This window comes from Symphalangus syndactylus, chromosome 15 (genome assembly GCF_028878055.3).
Source record: "Symphalangus syndactylus isolate Jambi chromosome 15, NHGRI_mSymSyn1-v2.1_pri, whole genome shotgun sequence".
Lineage (NCBI taxonomy): Eukaryota > Metazoa > Chordata > Mammalia > Primates > Hylobatidae > Symphalangus > Symphalangus syndactylus.
The window spans coordinates 54,411,049-54,432,222 of record NC_072437.2 but is presented as its reverse complement, the minus strand read 5'-3'; the positions used below and the strand labels follow the sequence as shown (position 1 = coordinate 54,432,222).

Below are 21,174 nucleotides of genomic sequence, written 5' to 3'. Positions count from 1 at the left end.
AAATATAAAGACTCAGATAGCTAAAAACAAAAAAAAATAGAAAAGATACATTACACTAACATCATTCAAAAGAAAGCCAGGTGGGTATGCTAATAATACATAAAGTAGATTTTAGAAGAAGAAATATTTCCAGGAATATGAGAGACCATTTCATAATGATGTTTATTAAGAGAACATAACAATCCTAAATACGTATGCACCAACTAACAGAGTTTCAATATACATGAAGTAAAATGAATAGACCTGCAAATAAACAGAAAATAAATAGGTATGGAAGACTTTAGCAACATAATCAACTAACTTGATGTAACTAACATTAAGAAATTCTTGGCCCAAAAATAGCAGAATGTAAATTATTTTCAAGTGCACCTGGGAAGTGTACAAAGTTAGACCCTACTCTGAGGCATAAAACAATTCGTAAATTAAAAAAGTAACTCACACAAAGTATAGTATCTGATCACAATGGGATTAAATAAAAATTAGCGACAGAAAGACTTCTGAAAATTTTCAAATATTTATAAATGAAGTACTACACTTCAATATAACCCATGGGCCAAAGAAAAAAACAAAATAGATAATTAGAAGTTACTTTGAATTTAATGAAAATAAAATTACAACATATCAAAATGTGTGGAATGCCACAAAAGCAGTACTTTTAGAAACATTAATACCAGAAAATTCCTGTTAACAATTTTAAAAGGTCTCAAAACAAGGGCATGGTTTATTCCTTAATAGTTTAGAAAAAAATAGCAAAATCACTGGTAATAACCAGAAAAAAAGGAAATGATATAGATCATAAATAAACAGAAAGCAGAAAAACAACAGAAAAAAATCGGCATAACCAATATTTGGTTCTTTGATGAATAGATGAATTCACCTATTTGTTTAGATGCATGAAAGTAAAAAACCTCTACCTATGTTGATAAAGAAAAAAACAAAGAAATGTTTCCAATAACAAATAAGCGGCATTGCTACAGATTCTGCAGATAATAAAAAAGTGATGAAATATTAATGAAAAAATTAAGGCTTAAAAATTCAACAGTGTTATCAAATTTTTAAGGAATTGTTGATGAAAGTGTCATTCTCTGTAAAATACTTAGAGGTTTCTTCTGAATCAAATATGAGTGTCCAAGGCCTGACGCACAGTCTCAAGAGATCCTATTCAAGTTTGTCTAAAATCATCCTTATCGTTTCACCAGGAATGTTCAATCATCAGAATTGCACAATTGCTGAGGTAAAAGGAATCTAGTGAAGATCTATTATGGAAACTGAGTTTCTTAATTTAAATGATGGAATTGTTTTTCTGGTTTATTCATTAAATGGCTTGAACCAAGTGTTTGACTACCCACAGAAAAACTGACCACAGATTCTGTGTTAAAATGTTTGGAAAACAAACTTGAAGAACAGAGATGGTGCTTGTAATCTCACAGCTTTCCCTGTATGGCCTTCAATATATCACTCTTGTTATTAATATGAAAACTGAGGCTTTACTTAACCTTATTTGATAGCCTAATTTGAGAAGTATTATGACTCATTTACTTCAATATCATTTTCTCATACTGATACATAGTAAAGATAGTTATTACAACATATCTTCAGAGAGCATTTGCAAAACAGGAAAAAAAATCATAAGTCAGGTTGTTACCTTCATATACAATATTACGTCTTATATTACATTTTACATTACAATGGTTTGCAATATAAAATGTGTTTTCCTTCCTTTTCTAATAATTCACTCTATCATTTCTCTATCTACCTTTCCCTACTGTGCCTTCATGGAATGAATTGCTGGGCCTCTTTTGGTTTTAGGCACAGTTGTCTGTTTCAAGTAGGACAATGAAAGATTACTAAATCTCATTGGACTTTTCACCCTAGTTTTCTACGTAGATAATCAAGATTTGTGGGAATCACAGAGTACTGACATTACTCTACTCCACTATCCCCAATAATTTTTCTAATGGTAATTCTAGTTCCTCAAAAATTTTGGTTTACTGAACTTAGAAAATTTGAAATTACATGCAAATGATCTCCATTAGACTGAAACAAAATTACTCTAGGTTTCGAAAACCCCGTTTTCAAATTGACTGTAGACGTGTCAAATTACCGCTTTTCTCTGGAGACTCCTGGAGATTGATACAGATCTCTATACCCAAAGGATATGTGTATTTATGCTTTGCATTCAAAAAAAAGGAATGTCTCTTAGTGTAATTTTTCTGTCAATCTAGGGATATGAGAAAACTTCAAGCAATTCATCTGTATCAGCATGGAGAGGAGGAAAATGAGACTGTAGATATATGTTGCTTTGGAATGGCACCAATATGGGCCAGGAAGCTTGGTTGAAACAAGATAAAAATGTGATTTGGAGACCAATGAAGTGCCTTTTTGAATCCTTGCCTTCCTAAATACAAACTGCACGATCCTGGCTCTACCTCTTAAAAATGTAGCAATTTATTTTTCTCAGTGGCAGATTTGAATAATAATGATTAAATGTCTATAAATTAACACTATTGTGAGAATCAAATGAAATAATGATTAGTAAATAACTTTGAGAATCATTAAGCAATTTATCAAACATGTTTTGTGCAAGGCATATATAGATTATAGTAATTATTATAAACAATTTAGGCATTGTTCAAAACCATAATTCTTTTTAACAACTGATCCACTTTATTTCTTGCACAAAATACATTTTCAATAAATGTTCTATATTTTTCTAATAAATCTCTGTTTCTTTAATGCAACTATTTAACTTTAAACATGAAAACTTCAGACAATATATTTAGCATAAAGAGATAAAGTGTTCTCTAGTTTCTATAATATGCAATTTTTCATAAATATTTTCAGCTTCTTGTCTCATTTCTTAGTTTTTCCTACAAAAAAACTGAGTGGTTCGTATTGAATTATTATTTGTGACAGGCACTATGCCAACTATATTTGCTACTTTACCTTATTCATTTTTTAACTGGAAACTGTGGCCCAGAGAATTACCTAAGCTCTTACCTGAGCTAAGAATTATCTGAGCGTAGAGTTTGGAAGGGGATGTGGTCACGAAAAGTTTGATACCTCCCATTCTGTCGTCTTTTCTTAAGCCAGCTGCCCCTGGAAAACACACTTTATGCTATGCTTACTTCTTCATGCTCTGTATTTAGTGGACAACACCCTCCCTGGGGAGGTTTGAGGTTGTGCACATAGCTCTGCCTGTGGCAGAATGGGCAAATTTAATTTTATCATTCATTGTTGGGATACCTATTACTGGTGCACATTTAAGGCCCATCTTCTAATCGTCTGTGTCTGTGTGTGTGTGTGTGTGTGTGTGTGCGTGTGTGTGTGATTTAACTGTATCCCTCCCACGCTCCAATTTAAGATAAGCAAAACTCCAATTTAAGATAAGCAACCTAAATTCTGAGTTGATTATTCTGTTGTGGCTCAGGACACATTACCCTAAAACCTGACTGCAGGATACCAGAATACAGCACCCCAAAATTAACCTCGTCGGCATGTTGAATATCTCTAGCTGATTATTTTAAGAAACTGCAGACATAGAAGTAGCTCTGAAAAGCTACCTTTTATAAAAGAAATTTACATTTATAAGGGAAATTTCTATTAGTAAAGGTATCTATATCAGGAAGAGTGTTGCTCTGAACCAGCTTTTACCATCTGAGACTTATCTGCCTAAAAAGGCAACATTTATTCACAGTTCCTTACTTTCCCCTCATCTTCCTATAATTTGTCTCCCTCACACTCCCCCAGCAACCCCAAGCAACTAGTTCTTTCTGTAGTGAAGCGTAGTATATGAGTTTTGATCATCTGGCCCTTCTTTGAGTGCCATATTCTTGTGGTACTCCTGTGCATACGTACATAGTGAAAATTGTTTTCCCCCATTAGCCTGCCTTATGTCAACTTAATTTATAGCTCAGCCAAAGAACCTAGAAGGGTAAAAGGGAGGCTTTTTTTTTTTCCTCTCCTAAAATACTGTTACTTACTTTTTCACGTAGTTTTATTTTATCTATATGTATCCATACATTTTAATGGTTATTTTTTCTTTTAACTTTATAAAATGTAACCATGTTCTATGTAGTCCCTTGAAACATATTTTTTCTCTGAAAATTACATTGTTAAGATGCAGCCATGCTTTTGAGTATTGCTGTATTTGGACTCTTGTAAAATATTTCATTCATTAAATATACCATAGTTATTTTCATCTACTCTCTTATGAGTGGACACTTGTTCTTCCCTTCCCATATTACAGGTTTATATTACTGTTGACAGTACAGATACCAGGATTCTTGTATGTGTTTTACAGTGTACATGTGTAAGAAATACTCATGGGTATGTGTCTTAGGATGGAATTGGTAGGCTTTGAGATATGTGAATTGTAGTTTCAAAACGTAACAAATTGTTTCAAAGTAATGGCACCAATTTACATTTCTACTGATAATATATATAAAAAACTCTAAAGTTTTCCAACACTTGGTATTTTCAGGTATTGTAACATTTCCTCACTGAATGGATGAAAATAGCATCAAATCGTGGTCTTGATCTGCATTCATCTGGTCACTAATGACTTCTCTTCTTATTTTTATTGACTATATATATTTCTTTCTTTTGTGAGATGCCTGAGCATGCCATTAGCCTATTTTAATTGAGTGTTTAAAATATTTTAAAATAAACACCAATAAAAAGTTATGAAATCCTACAAAAGGGAATATGATTAGTGTGTTGAGCAGCTGAGAATAAATACATAGTCATTAAATATTAGTATAATTACATAATATTGAAAACATAAAAACACAAAAACTATCATACCTTTACATTTATGAGCACATATAGCATCCAAGTTGCACACTTAAAAATATTTTGCAAGGTTGGGCATGGTGGCTTATGCTTGTAATCCCAACACTTTGCAAGGCCAAGGCAGGAAGCTTGCTTGAGGCCAAGAGTACAAGACCAGCATGGGCAACACAGCGAGATCCCATCTCTCATTTTTTAAAAAGATTTTTATAGTATATACAAAAATGGTACATACTATGGTACTAAATATTTGGTACTAATCATGGCAAATTAGGAAAACATGACAAGGGCCATTAATATGTAATACTAAATTATAACAGCTTTTGAAAACTTGAGAACCCAAGACTGTTGGGCTTCTCAAAGCCCAAAAGGCTTTATGGATTTTTTGGTAAAACTGTCTTTTCACCTATTTCTGACCATATCACAAATTGTATATATTTTAGAAACAAAAAAAATTCTAATAGAATTTTAGTCCCAAAAGGTGTAATATATAGTTAATATAATTTTTTCAAGAATAGCCCAAAAAATATGACTTTCTTCTGCAAAATGAATGTACATATGCCTTATACAAAATTTATGTTGAATAAATGTACTATGTTTGTGTTATGAATCTGTCTTCCTTAACACAAATAGGCTCCTTAACTTTAAAACACAGAGAAACTTACTTTAGAAGTCCCATTTTAGCACAAGGATAAAAAATGTTAACCATGCAATTAACCTAGATTGACTTTAGTGCATAAGATTCACGTGTGTTCAATTACAAGTTTGTCCTGCCAATGAGCATCTCTTTGAGGTGTAGCTGGTTGGCATGACAGCAGGACAGGTTGCAATGGCTGGAATACACAAGGTCAGACAATTCTTTGAAATTTTTCATTCTGTACATTTCTATCTCTGACACCTCGGAATGAGAGGTAAAATAAACACACTTGTGCTAAAGCAATTTTACATAGTATTACCTAACTAAAAATAGCCATATAATAACAAATTATTACCCCTCTTTTACAGTTGAAGCCAAATGTCAGATACAGTAAGATTGTAGTGTAAATTTTACTGTAAAAAATAAACTTTTCTATAAAAATAGATAATCATGTTCTCTTTCCAAAAATATCCCTTATTATGAGTGTTATGACAAATACACGGATTACTGCAATACAAGTCAGAAAACTATTGTCTGGAAAAGTAAAGGTAAAGCCTGAAGAATTCAAAGAATGACATCTTGCTACAACTTATTTTACTGGTTGTTAGTGGAAGATGGGGGTGTGGGTAGAAAAGTCTTCATAGAGACAGATGTGAATGGAGATTAGAGGACTAGACCAAAGGCATTGAATCAGCATAAGCACCTGTCCTGTCCATAGTTGGAAAAGTATGAGATCATTTTTGTAGGAAATAATAAATCATTTATTTCTGCTAATAACTTGGATATGTTAAGGGAAACAATCAGGACAAGATAAAGGTAAGTTGGGGGTGACATTGTACATGATCACGTATGGGCAGGCTAATAAGTTTATGCTTTATTTGGGAAGCAGTCAGGTCTCTTTGAGCAAGGTGAATCTGTCTTCAGTGAGTTGGATGAACTGAAGAGGAAGCACTGGATGAAGGGAGAAATATCAGGTAGTTACTGGAACTATCTAACCTAGAGGAAAATAGAATGTGGTAGAAAGAATTTTTTAAATGGCATGGGGGAATGATGTGAGAGATGTTATGGAAGTAAAACCGACAAGACATTGTCAACTTATGTGGGTGTGTGGGGGCTAATGCAGTTTTCAAAGATACTTTCATAAATTGAAGTTGTATGCCTCAGAGTATAGTGTTGATATTGACACAAATTAGGACTGTGGATAAATGGTCTGTTCATCATGTTCATTTGGAAACAGTAGCAGGTTATTCACAGACTTCAAACTGTATAAATGTTAATATTTATTTGGACTTCAGAAACAGATGCAGTTCATGCCAGTATAGTTTCTAGAATAGAGTAGGAATTTAATAGATACTTGTGATTAATGATTAACCAGTCAACCAAAATAAAGGTTAGGGACTTCTTAAAAACTTCAGTTTGCTAAATGAGCTATTGTAGTTTTGTCTTCCTTTTTCACTTCTCAAAATTAGTCATGCTTACTCTTGGGAAGTTAGTTGGAAAGCAGAGTTTGTATTTAGGGTCCAGATTATTATGCTTATTTTTTTTACTTCATTCTTGAGTATGTATAGTGATACAGAAAAAAAAAATAAGTATGGCACTGAAAAGCTTATCTTTAATTGTAAACTCCATGACACAAAAGTATTCTCAGAATGTAGGGAACAATGAATGATGTAAAACAGGAAACAGGCAAATGCCTAGAGAATTCCATATAAAAAAACAGAATGAGTGGCAAATGTTAACATTTTGTCAAGAAGGAATCTTGAACTCAGCAGTCTAATACTAGGATATTAATTGACTGACTAAATAAAGACCAAGTTTTTCAGGATATTTCTGTAACTTTCTTCATTACAAGAATATATTTGAAAGCCTCCTTAAATTGTTTTCCATTTTTAATGCATTATCATCACATTTAATTACTGAGCCTTTGGAGAAATTATTCAGCATTTTAGGTTTGAAACTACGCAGTAGGGTGTATATTTTTGCATAGAAAATTACTACGTGAGAGCACACGATTTAATCTAGGATACATGCTACATCAGTGCTTAAAAGGAAAAAAAAACTTCTCTTAATCTTTTCAGTTCTTTCATTTGATAAAACAAGTAGGCGTATGAGCTTGGCTAAATATGCTTTAAAGAGAGAGTTCTGCAGGTGAAGTGACAAAAGCTTTCTGGGTGCTTTATTATGCATTCTTTTCTTTATATCTGAGAGGATTCTAGCCTTTATCCAAAATGGTATTTCCCTTTTAGGTGTGCATTATAGCACGGCAAAGAAAAGATGGTATTTCCAGATAACTCTTTCATCCTGTGACAGCTGAATTATTCTCTTCCAAATATGCTAAAACAACAGATTTTCATTTTGTTCAAGGCCTTACATCATCATTAAAAAGCCTTTTGGAATTTGTTCCAGTCATCAAAAATGTGGAACTAGGAGAGAAAATAAACATGGAAGTACCAATATCACACCATCTCTAAGACAGGATTCAAACCTTCGAAAAAGCCTGTGCAATTACAGGAATCTTCTCACTGTAAACAGCAAAGCCAAGGTCTTACCTTGGAGTAAGACCTGGGAGTAGGCAGCTTATGGGATGTGATTAGAGGGGCAAGCCAGATGCTCCTAACTAAAAATATCTCTCATGCCTGTACCTTTAGAATTCATTCCTCTGCATCTTGGAGGCTTTTTTGATCGGCAGGAGACCCCCATTAAAATGTAAATACTCTTGGGAGATGCACAACCTTAATCTTTTATCAAGGATCATCTCCGTCGACTAGTTGGAATGGAACAAGAAATAGAATAGAACTTTGGAAAAATGAGTAAAGAAACAAGTTAAAGGCGAAAGAATACTGGCAGGAGAGAGAAGACCCTGAAATAGGAACTTCTATATTTTACAATCTGCCTCATGCCGGTTCTGAGTAAATGGGGTAAATATATAAAAGAAACAAAACAGACATAGAAAGGCTTTTAAGGTCAAAATTAAACTGCTATTCAAGCAACTTACAATAATTTTAATTTAGTGGAAAAATCTAGTGATTAGAAGACCCTGTCTTCTAGGTCCGATATTCACTTTGTTTACTTTTAGATGATGACCAGAAGATTAATAATCTCAGGAAACAAGATTATCACATTAAATGAAAAATAATACGGATTATCAAATGATTTATATAAATATTAAATTAAGTGATATATAGCAATAAAAAAGAATAACTGTATTAAAGCAAAATCAGATTCAGCTACAGTTTAAGAATGGTTGTATATGCTCCAATTTAATCCACCAAATTCCTCAGAACTTAGTGGTTCTGCTTCCTGTACCTGTGACATCCTACAGCAACTGAGCAAAATCAGATAGAAGAACATTTGAATCCAGATTCTGCCACTTAATAGCTGTGAGATTTACAGATGTGAAGTTTATTCAATCTTCAGAAATGCTAATTTCCTCATCTACAAAATCACTATTGTTATGCTATGCCATGCAAGAATCTTTTAAACAGTTGAGATAATTTATGTAAATATCAAGGATTGGGAAACATGGAAGGTTCTTCATAAAGGATATATGTGTATGACTTTTTATTTTTTTAGTTTTAACATTCCTAGTTAAGATGTTAGCTTTTGTTCTGGGAAAATAACGTTTTCTCTTTGTGTATTAGGCCATTGCATATATTTGGTAAGTAAGAGATTGTCTTCTGAATGTTTAATAATCAAAAGTGCCAGAATTTAAAGAAAAATAAAACAGGTGACCATAGGTATCTACACACAGAAAATATTTTTCTGGAAAATATCAACTCAGCACTGCCAGGACCTCGACTAAACAAATAGGTGATCATGTGAACCTTTGAAACAATTAAAACCATGTGAGGAGCTTAAAATTGTCTACTTAACCAAAAACAGCTCTGCCTCCACAAGCTATCTATCTATCCATCTGTCATATGGCATAGGACAGGTTTTCCCATTGTGTATTTATTTTTACTCATTACTAAGGACAGCTGGTTGAATGTGAATTTTCTATCAGATACACTTAACCCTTGGCTTGTAAGCCAAAAAAAAAAAAAAAAAAAATTGAATTTTATCATTTAATTTATTTTTCTCAATGTTTACTGGATGAAATGTCTCCCATCCTACCCTCATCCTTGCTTATCTGGAAAGCTAAAGTATGTGGTGCAATGGGCACCTCACTCACTCGGCAAAGCCTCTAACACAGTGCCAGTGCCGCGTACAAACAGATCATTAACAATTGCTTCATAATGATGAAAGGTTTGGGTTTAAGTACTCATTTATTCCTCTCTTTTTTTTCACTTTTCAGTGCCCAAGAAATATATACCATTTTCTTGTAATGATGTAAATAGTTATATAAATGAGGTGAAGATACATAGAGACACATCCAAGCATTCAGTGAATGAAAGTCTACAAGAGCTGCCTGGATTGAAAGGTGTCTCTGGAAAATCCGGAAAATTTAACGTATTTTTCTGATCCACAAGGGTTTATTTTGTTTGTTTATTTGTTTGCTTGCTTGTTTTCTGTTTGTTTTTCATATCAGAAAGAGTGAATGCAGACATAATTGAGCTCATAACTTCAAATGAGAAATAAGCAGCAGTCACAAATGAAATTGTCATCAAAGAACCTATTCTCATAGGCTGAATGATTATTTTAAATGCTGGGGGAGTGAACTGGAGAGAAGAGAGCAAAGATGCGAGTGTCTGAGCAAAATGTTCTCCCAGGGCCCATCACTTCTAACAGAGTCACTATCCATCGTGATGCAAATGTCAAAACACCAAAGCTAGGTCTCCCGACAAAAAGAGACAGATTTGAAGGTGCTATCTAGATTTTCCTTACTGAAATTTTTAGAGCATTTGTTTGAACAGAGGGTAGTTTGGAGGTTACATGTTCCTTTCTTGATAACAACCTAATTTCCTCATTCCTTTTTGTATGTAGATACAGTTTCTATCTTCTAAGTGCCTGCAGGGATCTAGCTGTTACAAGAAAATTTCAAAGGAGAAGGTGAATTTGTATGTTAATCCCCTTCCTATAAAATAAACATGGGGTGTGTTGTAATTATTTCTTTCGTCTGTTACTAGAGATCATTTTAACTAAAGTAGGGGTGAGCATCTGTGCTAAGGTAAGCAAGCTGGCTTTCCCAAAGGCCTGGTAACTGTACAAGTCATTTCTCTGAATTTTGTTGTATCTTCTATACTTACATTCCTCATATGAACATCTTATATGGTTTTGTACAGTCTAGTTTCCCCTTCATGAAATAGCAGAATGCTGACAGCACACTGTCGGGTACATACGCTTCTCCAGCAAAAGCACAATGCATTGTGGAAGGCACCTTTGGTAGTAATTGATACAAGTCTGTTTCCCTGTATTTATTGAGTGATGTTCAACCTCCTGCATCTATAGCTACCACTGTTCTAATTATTCAAGCTGACATTCCCCACTACAGTGCTATATGACTGCTTCACAGACATGTCTTAAAAATTGGTGTAAGTTAACGATTTATTTCAAATACATGAACGTACCTGGCATATCATCGGTGCTCTAGATATGAGTGTTTCTTATTTTTATATTCTTTTTTTTCGGATTCCTCTCATCCAAAATAAATTCCTCATCAAAACAGTGAAATAGTTTACCCTAGAGTGTAAAGAGTAGCACGCAGCCAGACAATTGCAAAGTATTAAATGCAAGGTCACTGATTTAAGAGGTATCAGTTACGTGCTATAACCTCCATTACATCTTGGCTACCCATTCCTCAATGCTATCATTGCCTCTAACTCTCTCAATGGCAGAACCCACCTGTGGCCACCAGGGCACCAGCTCTGTGTAGGTAACCAGATGGCTCTTTTTCCCAAGCCACTATCTTCTATTGACCAGCCTAAACTCTTACACCCAGACAGCAGGGGCACAGAACTTAGGTTCTCAGTATAAACAAGGAAGGAATAAACATACCGGGACCCATACTGTACCTGACCCTCCCTGCCTCCTATCTCTTGTGTGGGCCCTGGAGGCTACACATCTTCCTTTGTCTCTTGGTTTCAGAAAAATTTGTGTTCTTAACCCATATTTAGTTTTTTTCCCATCATTTCTATTTCATACATTATCATACATTTAACTTGCAAAATGGATTGTAGTATTATTACCTAATGTAATTAAAGCATATGAACTAAAATATTTCTATAGTCAAAAAAAAAAACAAGAAGCACCAATACAGATTACTAGATATATGATTTTCGAGAAAAAAAAAAGCCAGAACATGTATTCACAAACATACATATATAAACACATGTTAGAGGCAGTAGTCCATATAACGTTCCACATGTAAAAAATAATCATTCATATGTGACACTATAGTTTTTAACATTTCCACCTAAAAATGCTAGCATTGAAGCTACATGCCAGAGTACTGTAAATATTTATCTGGAGTCAGTTATCTAGCCGGATTTGTTCATCCCCACATCCCCAGTGCCTATAACACCTGAAACACAGTACATGTTCAAAATATATTTGCTGAATAATTGATAAGCACTCCACTCCTCTTAACTACAAGGTTAGTCATTGAAATATTTGCTTTGTATGCATGTACACATAAACTTCCTACAAAAAAAGGCCAGAATTCTAGTGTACAGTCTTATTGTTACAATATCTTATTCAAGTAATTGATAACTGTATCAATGTTGTCCCTTCTCTCCTGTTTTCCTGCCCTTTCCTCATCACAAGTCTGTCCTACCCCTGCACCCATTAATAATGGTGGGTGGTTTTATGTTAAGTCTTTGTGGATCCTCATTTACCACTTCATTCCCTTCACCAACAAACCCAGCATGTGGTATATGTGTGAAATAGCTTTCTTCACAGTAATTGTACCTAGTATATCTAGTGTATGTATTTTCTCCTCAGGTTCAGAATTCTACTGGGTGAGCTTACATTAAATAGGGGCCATCACAGAAGACCAAGAAGAACACACTCTCTTTCCTGCAGAGATACTGAAAGACATAATAGTCATCTTTACTTCGCCCCTCTGCTTTGCTTCTAATTGGTATATAGTAGTTTTGCAGTTCAGGAAAACTACTAAAATTTCGGGGACATGTGACAGCCAGGATGCTTCACACTAGGTAGCTAAATTTATCCAGGGCAAAATACCAAATGAAGAAGCCTCTGATTAGGCAGGGCCATCCATCTAAAACAGTGGGGCTGGGCAATAACATGTACCAAGTATCAGGAGCTGTTGCCACCTTGAAATAACACAATTATCTACTTTTCTTAATGTTCCCCAACTGCTCCTAGCCCATGTCTTATGATCCTATGATACTTATAACACTCTCCCTTTATATGTGTATGTGTGTGTACCATATATATAAATATATAGTTATATATGTACATATTGTACTTATATAATCTCACAACAATCCTGCAAGAAAAAAACTATTTTCTTCACTTTATCCATAAAACTGGTAATCAGAGAGATTAAGTCCTTGGCACAAAACCACTCTCCTAGTGATTTCAGCTTTAACCTGGGCCCAGGGCTCTGCACTTACTGCATGGACTCCCACAATTTTTTACCCTAAATATTGGATAAGCTGAAGCTCACAGAAAGAGCTGTTTCTGGGTTATTGGAAGGAAAACACTACCTTGAATGACCAGACTTACCAAGGGTGCTGGGTCTATCAGCAAAGGATACTTGGGTTCCTTCCATAGCATCTTGAACTAAATCTCTGAGATGTACACTACTGCAGGTCTCAGTCCATGGACCCAACTATGCTCTGGGCACAAAGTGCAATACCAAAACAGCATGACCTCCCTCTCACAGACCAAGAATAGGGGCCCTCGTCCTAAACTTGCTCTTCCTGAGATAGAACATTTTTTTTTTTTTTTTTTTTTGAGACGGAGTCTCGCTCTGTCACCCAGGCTGGAGTGCAGTGGCGTGATCTCAGCTCACTGAAAACTCTGCCTCCCAGGTTCACGCCATTCTCCTGCCTCAGCCTCCTGAGTAGCTGGGACTACAGGTGCCTGCCTCCACGCCCGGCTAATTTTTTGTATTTTTAGTAGAGGCAGGGTTTCACCACGTTAGCCAGGATGGTCTCGATCTCCTGACCTCATGCTCTGCCCACCTTGGCCTCCCAAATTACTGGGATTACAGGCGTGAGCCACTGAGATAGAACATTTTAAATCACAACTCTGATCACCACCTACCCTTGCTCAAGAGCATGTTATTGACTATTCACCATCTGATAACTTAAAACCTCTTGCCAGGTTAAAATCATGTGAAAAATCAGAATTCTGAGAGAATTAAAGATTCTCTAATAGAGTTTTTCAATCAATATCAATCAATCAAATGTTGGTCATCCAGCTCTATGTTAGGGTTTTCAGTGACAGTAAACTTACTCTCCTAATCAGCTTATTTATTAGAGCATTAAAATTATGAGAACATAAAGGAAGAATTATAACTATGAAAATAAAATCATCTGAGACCTGTCCCCAAAAAATGATCCTCTGGAGCCAGGAAGAGTCATCATTCCACTTTTTAAAGGTTATCAAGCACATATAATGCTTAAATGTAAGGTGACATTTTTTTCTGAAAACTATGCCTCAGAACAAAAGCGGTCACATTGTTGGGACTTTTAAGGATTCTTTTATGTTATGAGACCTCTTTGAGAAAGACACATCAGCCTTTGCAAACATGAATCAATTCTTATTTTGGATGCGTAAAGAGGTCAACTATTTAAAAAGAGATGACAAAGTACTTTTAACACACTTTAATAACTGGTCAAGAGGGATGAACTAACATTTGCAAGTATTCTATAACTTAGAAAAGATACATTTTAAAGATCACTTTAAAAATTCAAGGTAGAAATTGCATTTGTTATGGAAATGACAAATAGATACATAAGGGATGAACTAAAAATGAATTGTACTCTTGTTATGCAAATATAAGAACATAGGGCTGTTGGTCCGGTGCGGTGGCTCACTTCAGGTCAGGAGTTTGACACCAGCCTGGCCAACATGGTGAAACCCCATTTCTACTAAAAATAAAAATAAAATAAAAAAAAATAGCTAGATGTGGTGGCCAGTGCCTGTAATCCCGGCTACTCAGAAGGCTGAGGCAGGAGAATTGCTTGAACCCAGGAGGTGGAGGTTGCAGTGAGCTGAGATTGCGCCATTGCACCCCAGAAACTCCATCTCAAAAAAATAAAAACAAACAAAAAACACAGGGCTGAGCTTTGTTACTCTTCTCACTGAGTCAACCCTATTACCTGTACCTACAACAGTGCCTGACAGCTAGGAGGGGCTCAAAAGTCATCTGCTGACTAAAAAAAGGAACGAATAGATGGTTAATTGTGGCTTGAAACAAAGGTTCCTAGGAATAACATCAAGTTCAAAAAATACTGTTTCTCAAATAACCTGTAAATGGAGATGATGTGTTAAATAGCCCCCAAGGTGACCTTAGTAATGACCGAGCTGCCGACAATAATGAGGCTTAAATTAAGTATTTTTAAAAAGGTGAGGTTATGTGATAGTCAAAAAGCCATAGCTGTGATTTCAGTATTACAAGTAGAAATCTGGCCAGATGCGGTGGTTCATGCCTGTAATCTCAGCAATTTGGGAGGCCGAGGCAGGCTGATCACCTGAGGTCAGGAAGTTTGAGACCAGCCTGGCAACATGGTGAAACCCCCTCCCTACCAAAAATACAAAAATTAGCCAACCGTGGTGGCACACAGCTGTAGTCCCAACTACTCGACAGGCTGAGGTATGAGATCACTTGAACCCAGGAGGTGGAGGTTGCAGTGAGCTGAGATGGCACCACTGCACTCCAGGCTGGGCAGCAGAGTGAGAATCCATCTCAAAAACAAACAAACAAAGTAGAAATTTGACTATGTGTTGTATCTCTAAGTGTTTGTATATTCCGACAGGCCATTGTTGCTGTTTTGCACTCCACCCACTTCCCCACTCCCCCAGCTTCTTCCCCACTACCCCCACCAAAACATACCCAGGAATTATTTTTAATTTGGGCTGGCATTTTATTCCAATATATGAGGCATTTGAAACCCTAGCTTCCAAGTTGGTTTATCTCCAGACTGAATTTTCTATATTTTCACAGGGGCTACTCTAAAGGCTTGGTTTTGATTCACCCTAATATTATCACTGAATTGTAGCACCCACAATTTAATGTAACAATGCTTTGTAGTTAGATACAGCATAGAGGGAGGTTTTTATCTCCCTTACTTTGGAAGCTGTGTGCTGACTAAAGTAGCTTAAAATTACATTTGCACTTTGGCAGTCACATCACACTATTGACTAATATTGAGACTTCCTGAAACTAAAATCCCAACATCTTTCTGACATGTGCTGATAAGCCACATAATCCTCCAACCATACTTGTGCAGGTAGCTGCACTGAACTTTTTTTTTACACTTACTTTTGTCCAGGTTACAAGATAGCCTTCTAACAGAGTACTACCCCTCCAAGTTTCGCATAATCTGCAAACGCGATGCCTGTTGGGAATCTGTGACCTCGTTGACCTTTTTGATAGAGAAAGTAAATGAAGACGCATTGGTGGGATGTCATGAAGTGAAAAACAGGTTCTGTCCTAAAGAAAGACCAGTCAGCAATGTTAAATATTTTAGAAAAGTTGCTGGGAACTGAAATGAAAGCCCTAACCCTCCATCCCTCCATGAGGTATTTGCAGATGGGGCCTTTGGGAGATAATTAGGTTTAGATGAGGTCATGAAAATGGGGCGCTCGTGATGGAATACTGGCCTTATGAGAAGAGACACCAGAAACACCTCTCTCTTTCTTTCTCTCACTCACTCTCTTTCTCTCTCTCTCTGCCATGTGGAGACACACTAAGAAGGCAAGTTAGGAAGACAATCCTCAGCAGAACCCAACCACACTGGCACTCTGATTTCACACTTCCAGTTTCCAGAAATGTGAGAAATAAATTATGTGGTTTTAATCACCCAGTCTGTGGTATTTTGTTTTGGTATCTTGAGGTAACTAATACAAATGTAAAATACAAACGGAGTTATTAGTAAAATTTGAGAGGTGACATTACACTTTTTATGGTGAATTAATGTAATAAGATTTTAAGAATAAGATAATGAAGGTATTTGGTTTATTTCAACTAACTGGAGAATTCTGGCTTCAGAAACAAGGAGAAATATGATTGACATGCGGAAGAGGAAGAATTATACACAAAGGTATGTTCAAGATTAAGAGACACCCCCATTTGAGGGCATAAGAAATGAAATCAATGAAAACACAAAAGTGAATTTGATGGAGGGTACGATATGGTTGTAACAGAGCAACTCTTTGAAATGAAAGCTAATAATCAAGAGGATAATCCTGGAGACTGAGTATTACGATTGGAGTGTTTACAAAGTTCAAGGTATGAGATGGGCTGGGTGAAAAACATGGAATTCTGTGACTAATTTTGCAGACTGTAAATAATAAAATCTAAAGAAGTAGAGATTGCTTCAGATGACAACATACAGTCAGGGAGTTGCATTGATATAGAATAATTCATTGTTCAGTTTCTTTCATGACATGCCTTAAATTTTATGAGACTAGAAATAAACAGAGTAGAGAAAGATAAGGAATCAGTAACATGGATTTAAGTGGCTTTAATTTTATAAACACACACTGTATAGCAGTTAATACTGAAGGGCTGATATTTTTTTCACACATATCACATTACCAAAAAAAATCCTTCCATTCATTTTTCTCTCTTAGAAGTACAACTAGGACAGTCTATTCATTGATGTAATTTTTTTTAAGTTTTTGTTCTTTTATTTTTTTCATGAAATGAGCTAGATCTTCTGAGAGCATTTCTATATTAGGCACAGAGCTTTGCTGCTGTTTTTAAGCTAAGTTAAACATAAATAGGAGCTCTCCCCATTTCCATTGAAGTGTCACTCAGCTAAGTACCCACGCTAGAGAGGAGGTGGTTCTCTCTGCAGAGATTCGTCATGCTGTGTTTTATACTTAGACATTTTTCTCAGAAATGAAACTATTTAAATTTCCCATCTTATTGGTCTGACTAGTTTTTCTTTGAAACTTGCTGTTGTTTCTATACTAAACTCAACCTTTAGCTTTTCCTCCACTTTTAGTACTTCAGTTTTAAATAATCACTTACAAATATTTCAGTTTGTAACAAGACAGTACATACATTAATGTAAGAGCCTATATGGGTTAATATAATTTTAAATAACAGACTTGCATCCTTAAGTTTAGAAAAATTTCAGTAATTAGTCACCTTTTAAAAGAGCATGATAAAAACACATATTTGAAGGTAATATTTTTCACATAACATGAAGCACATGTAAGAGGTGTCACTTAGAGCCTCCAAAAATCTTAAATGAATTTGATAGCAGGTACAATAAGGAAAGTGTGACTTTAAAATTTAAAAAACAACAAACAACATTCTACATCACTTTTTTTCTATAAAAGTATCTGTCAATTGTAAATTACCAAGAATGGCATGATCTCAGTAAGAAAGAAATTCTGAAAATATTTGGCCAATTGTAAACTTAATAATTGAAATGATCAATTAAGAAACTACTTAAGAAAAGACATCCTGGGCCTGATTCAGTGGCTCAGGCTTGTAATTTCAGTGGCTTGGAAGGCCCAGGTGGGAGGATTGCTTGAGGCCCGGAGTTTGAGACCAGCCTGGGCAACATGGCAAGACCCTGTCTCTGCAAAAGTAAAAAATTAGCCAAGTGTGGTGGCACACACTTGTAGTTCCAGCTACTCGGGAGGCTGAAGTAGGAGGATTACTTGAGCTCAGGAGTTTGAGGTTGTAGTAAGTTATGATTGCATCACTGCACTCCACCCTGGGCAACAGAGTGAGACCGTGTCACAAAAAAAAAAAAAAAAAAGAAAGAAAAAATAAAATAATATACTTTTGTGACCTGATAACTCGAACTAAGAAGCTGGATTACATTTTTTATTAAGTCACTGAACCTTAATCAATGAACTGGAAATCAGCATATTTTATGAAATGCTTGAGACTCTATGTCAAAGTTTTTCATAGTTTCTGAACCCATTTAACTTCCTAAGAACATTGTTATTTCTTAGTGACTCAGTATTCTAAAACAGCATCTAACAAATCAGAATACTTATTAGGGAGAGATTTTGACACGAAGAAGAATAAAGGACAAAGTCTCAGAGAATTATCTGAAAGCTTTGTTTGCAAATTGACTTACATGCAAGAAAGATCAGTTTTTAAGTTTTTGTAACTGGACTGAAATCGAAACACCTCTGCTGACCTCACATTCACTTACAAATATATTTAATTTCAAACAGAGCTTTTGATCACCAGCCAAAATTAGTTGTCAGTGTTCTATAAACATCTTACAGAAGCAGTTTAAAAGAAAATAATCACAAAAGAATGGCTTTAATTTTTTAAAGTGACGTATAATTAAATATTTCTAAGCAATGCCATTTCATTGGACACTATGTGAATTAGAGTGCTTTGTTGACTACCATGTAAGTTATAATCTACATTTATTTCACCTACTGGCTTTCATTCAATAATTTTGAAAACCCTATAAAGAATTCATGATAGAAACTCAAGCACTCTAAAGAATTTCAAAGGGCCACAGTGGTTGATGGAAGGAGTTGTTCTTCTGTTAATTAAATTCTGCCCAAGAAATAATGAAGGTCACTCTCAAGTTATTATCTACTTCTTTGGATTTTACATGAAGTAGTAAATATATAAATAATTTTTCTTTACAAACTGTAAATATTTTAGCCATTGATGTTACAATTATTACTTTTATAAAATTTACAGCTGGGCAGTTAAGAAAACATAAAATAGCAGCAAATCATTACAGTCTCAATGCATTGTATAGAATGAAGAAAATATTCTTCAAAGAGGTACAGAATCACTAACACAATTCATGTTAGTAACATTCAATCAGCTTACTAAATTGTAAAAATCGTGCTTATTTTGTTTTTCAAAATCACATATATTTAAGCATCTTGAGTTTCGTTTCTATTGAAGGTTAACCTGTTTAGAGTATCAATTGGTAAAATAATTAAAACACTACACAATTGATTTATTGGTCATCTCTGAAAAGTAGCAACTGTAAAAATCAATTTTAATGAATAAATATATACAGACTTTTGTGTATTCAAACCTTTGTCTGTCTTCTATTTGTGTCTTCAACTGATTTGTACTGACTTTAACTGACCATTGTACAAAAAATTTACCATGTCTATTTTTTTAAAAAACATACAATTTAAAAATAAAACCAAAACAAACACTATAATGCTATTTAAAGTATGTGTTCCAATACTCCACTGGTGTATGATTTTAAAAGAGGTGGTATGAAAACAATCAGAGAGTTCAGTGTTTTTTCTCTGCCTGTATGTGACATTGGGGTTATATTGATGAAATAAAGTCTGCTGGACTTTGAGCACAATAATGGCAAAAAACAAGCCACTTCTGTGTCAACGTTGTGTTCCCAATACCAGACCCATCACCTGATGCTAAATACATAATTATTGATTTAACTAACAAAATCAGTGGAATCCTTAAGTGGGACCTCAGAGGAAGGAATAGAAGCCTATATATACATTTTCAAAATTTAAGAAATGTTGAAATTAAATTAAATCAATGAAAGGCTGGGTATGGTGGCTTAGGTCTATAATCTCAGCACTTTGGAAGACTGAGGTGAGGGGGTTACTTGAGCCCAGCAGTTTGAGACCAGCCTGGGCAACATAGTGAGTCCCCATCTCCAAAAATTAATGTAACTTAAATGTTAACCCAGTGTAAGGCTGCAAAGCCAAAAATATCAATTTTTTGGTTAGAATGAAATTGATTAAGAAAAATCACATTAATTTTTTTATATTGATGATAAACTTTGATTATAAATCATAGACGACCGGGTGCAGTGGCTCATACCTGTAATCCCAGCACTTTGGGAGGCTGAGGCGGGTGGACCACGAGATCAGGAGTTTGAGACCAGCCTGACCAACATGGTGAAACCCCGTCTCTACTAAAAATACAAAAATTAGCCAGGCATGATGGCGTGTGCCTGTAATCCCAGCTACTTGGTAGGCTAAGACAGGAGAATTGCTTGAATCCAGGAGGTGGAGGTTGCAGTGAGCCGAGATTGTGCCACGGCACTCCAGCCTGGTGACAGAGCGAGACCCCGTCAAAAAAAAAAAAAAAAAAAAAAAAAAAAAGAAAAGAAAAAAAAAAAAAACATAGATGTCTTTGGCTAATAAAAATTGTAAAACAAGTAATTTCTTAATAATTCATTTGGTCAAATTGGTTCCATTGGAGAGAGGGATCAAGGAAAAGGATCTTTGATGAATAAAGTTTGGTGATGGTATGACTAAGAATTTTAATCTTCTAAATGAAGACACATGTCACTCTCCTAGATCCACAATAAGGTAGGTAGGGATCTTAGGTATCTGCAGGTACTCCAGCACAGCTGCAAAACTGAATGAGTTAGAACAGCTTCTCAAGTACTTCTCAAGACACCTCCAAAGAAAAACATCATCAATGACAGTCATGTGTCACTTAATGAGGGTGATTAGAACTGAGAAATGTGTCATTGAGCAATTTTGTCATTGTGGGAACATCATAGAGCGCACTGATACAAAGCTAGATGGGATAGCCCAGTATATACCTAGGTTATATGGTATAGGCTATTGCTTCTAGCCTACAAAACCTAGTGTTACTGTAGTAAATACTGGAGGCAATTATAACAAAGTGGTATGTATTTGTGTATCTAAACATATCTAAATATAGAAAATAT

General features: G+C 35.2%; 1 protein-coding gene and 1 long non-coding RNA gene across 9 annotated transcripts in view; both read right to left on the bottom strand.

Moving 5' to 3' along the window:
* The window catches only part of PCDH9 (protocadherin 9), a 927,614-nt gene that overhangs the window by 628,326 nt on the left and 278,114 nt on the right, over positions 1-21,174 (bottom strand). The gene's annotated exons all lie outside the window — the stretch shown is intronic.
* The window catches only part of LOC129464179 (uncharacterized), a 33,392-nt gene continuing 17,098 nt past the window's right edge, over positions 4,881-21,174 (bottom strand). Inside the window, exons 3-4 of one of the 2 annotated variants that reach the window (XR_010115929.1) lie at positions 15,825-15,995; positions 4,881-11,047 (exon numbers count right to left, since the gene is read on the bottom strand). This is a non-coding gene — a long non-coding RNA (uncharacterized lncRNA). Of the gene's footprint in view, positions 15,996-21,174 lie in introns of both variants that reach the window. The other variant, XR_008651461.2, reaches the window with a different exon arrangement.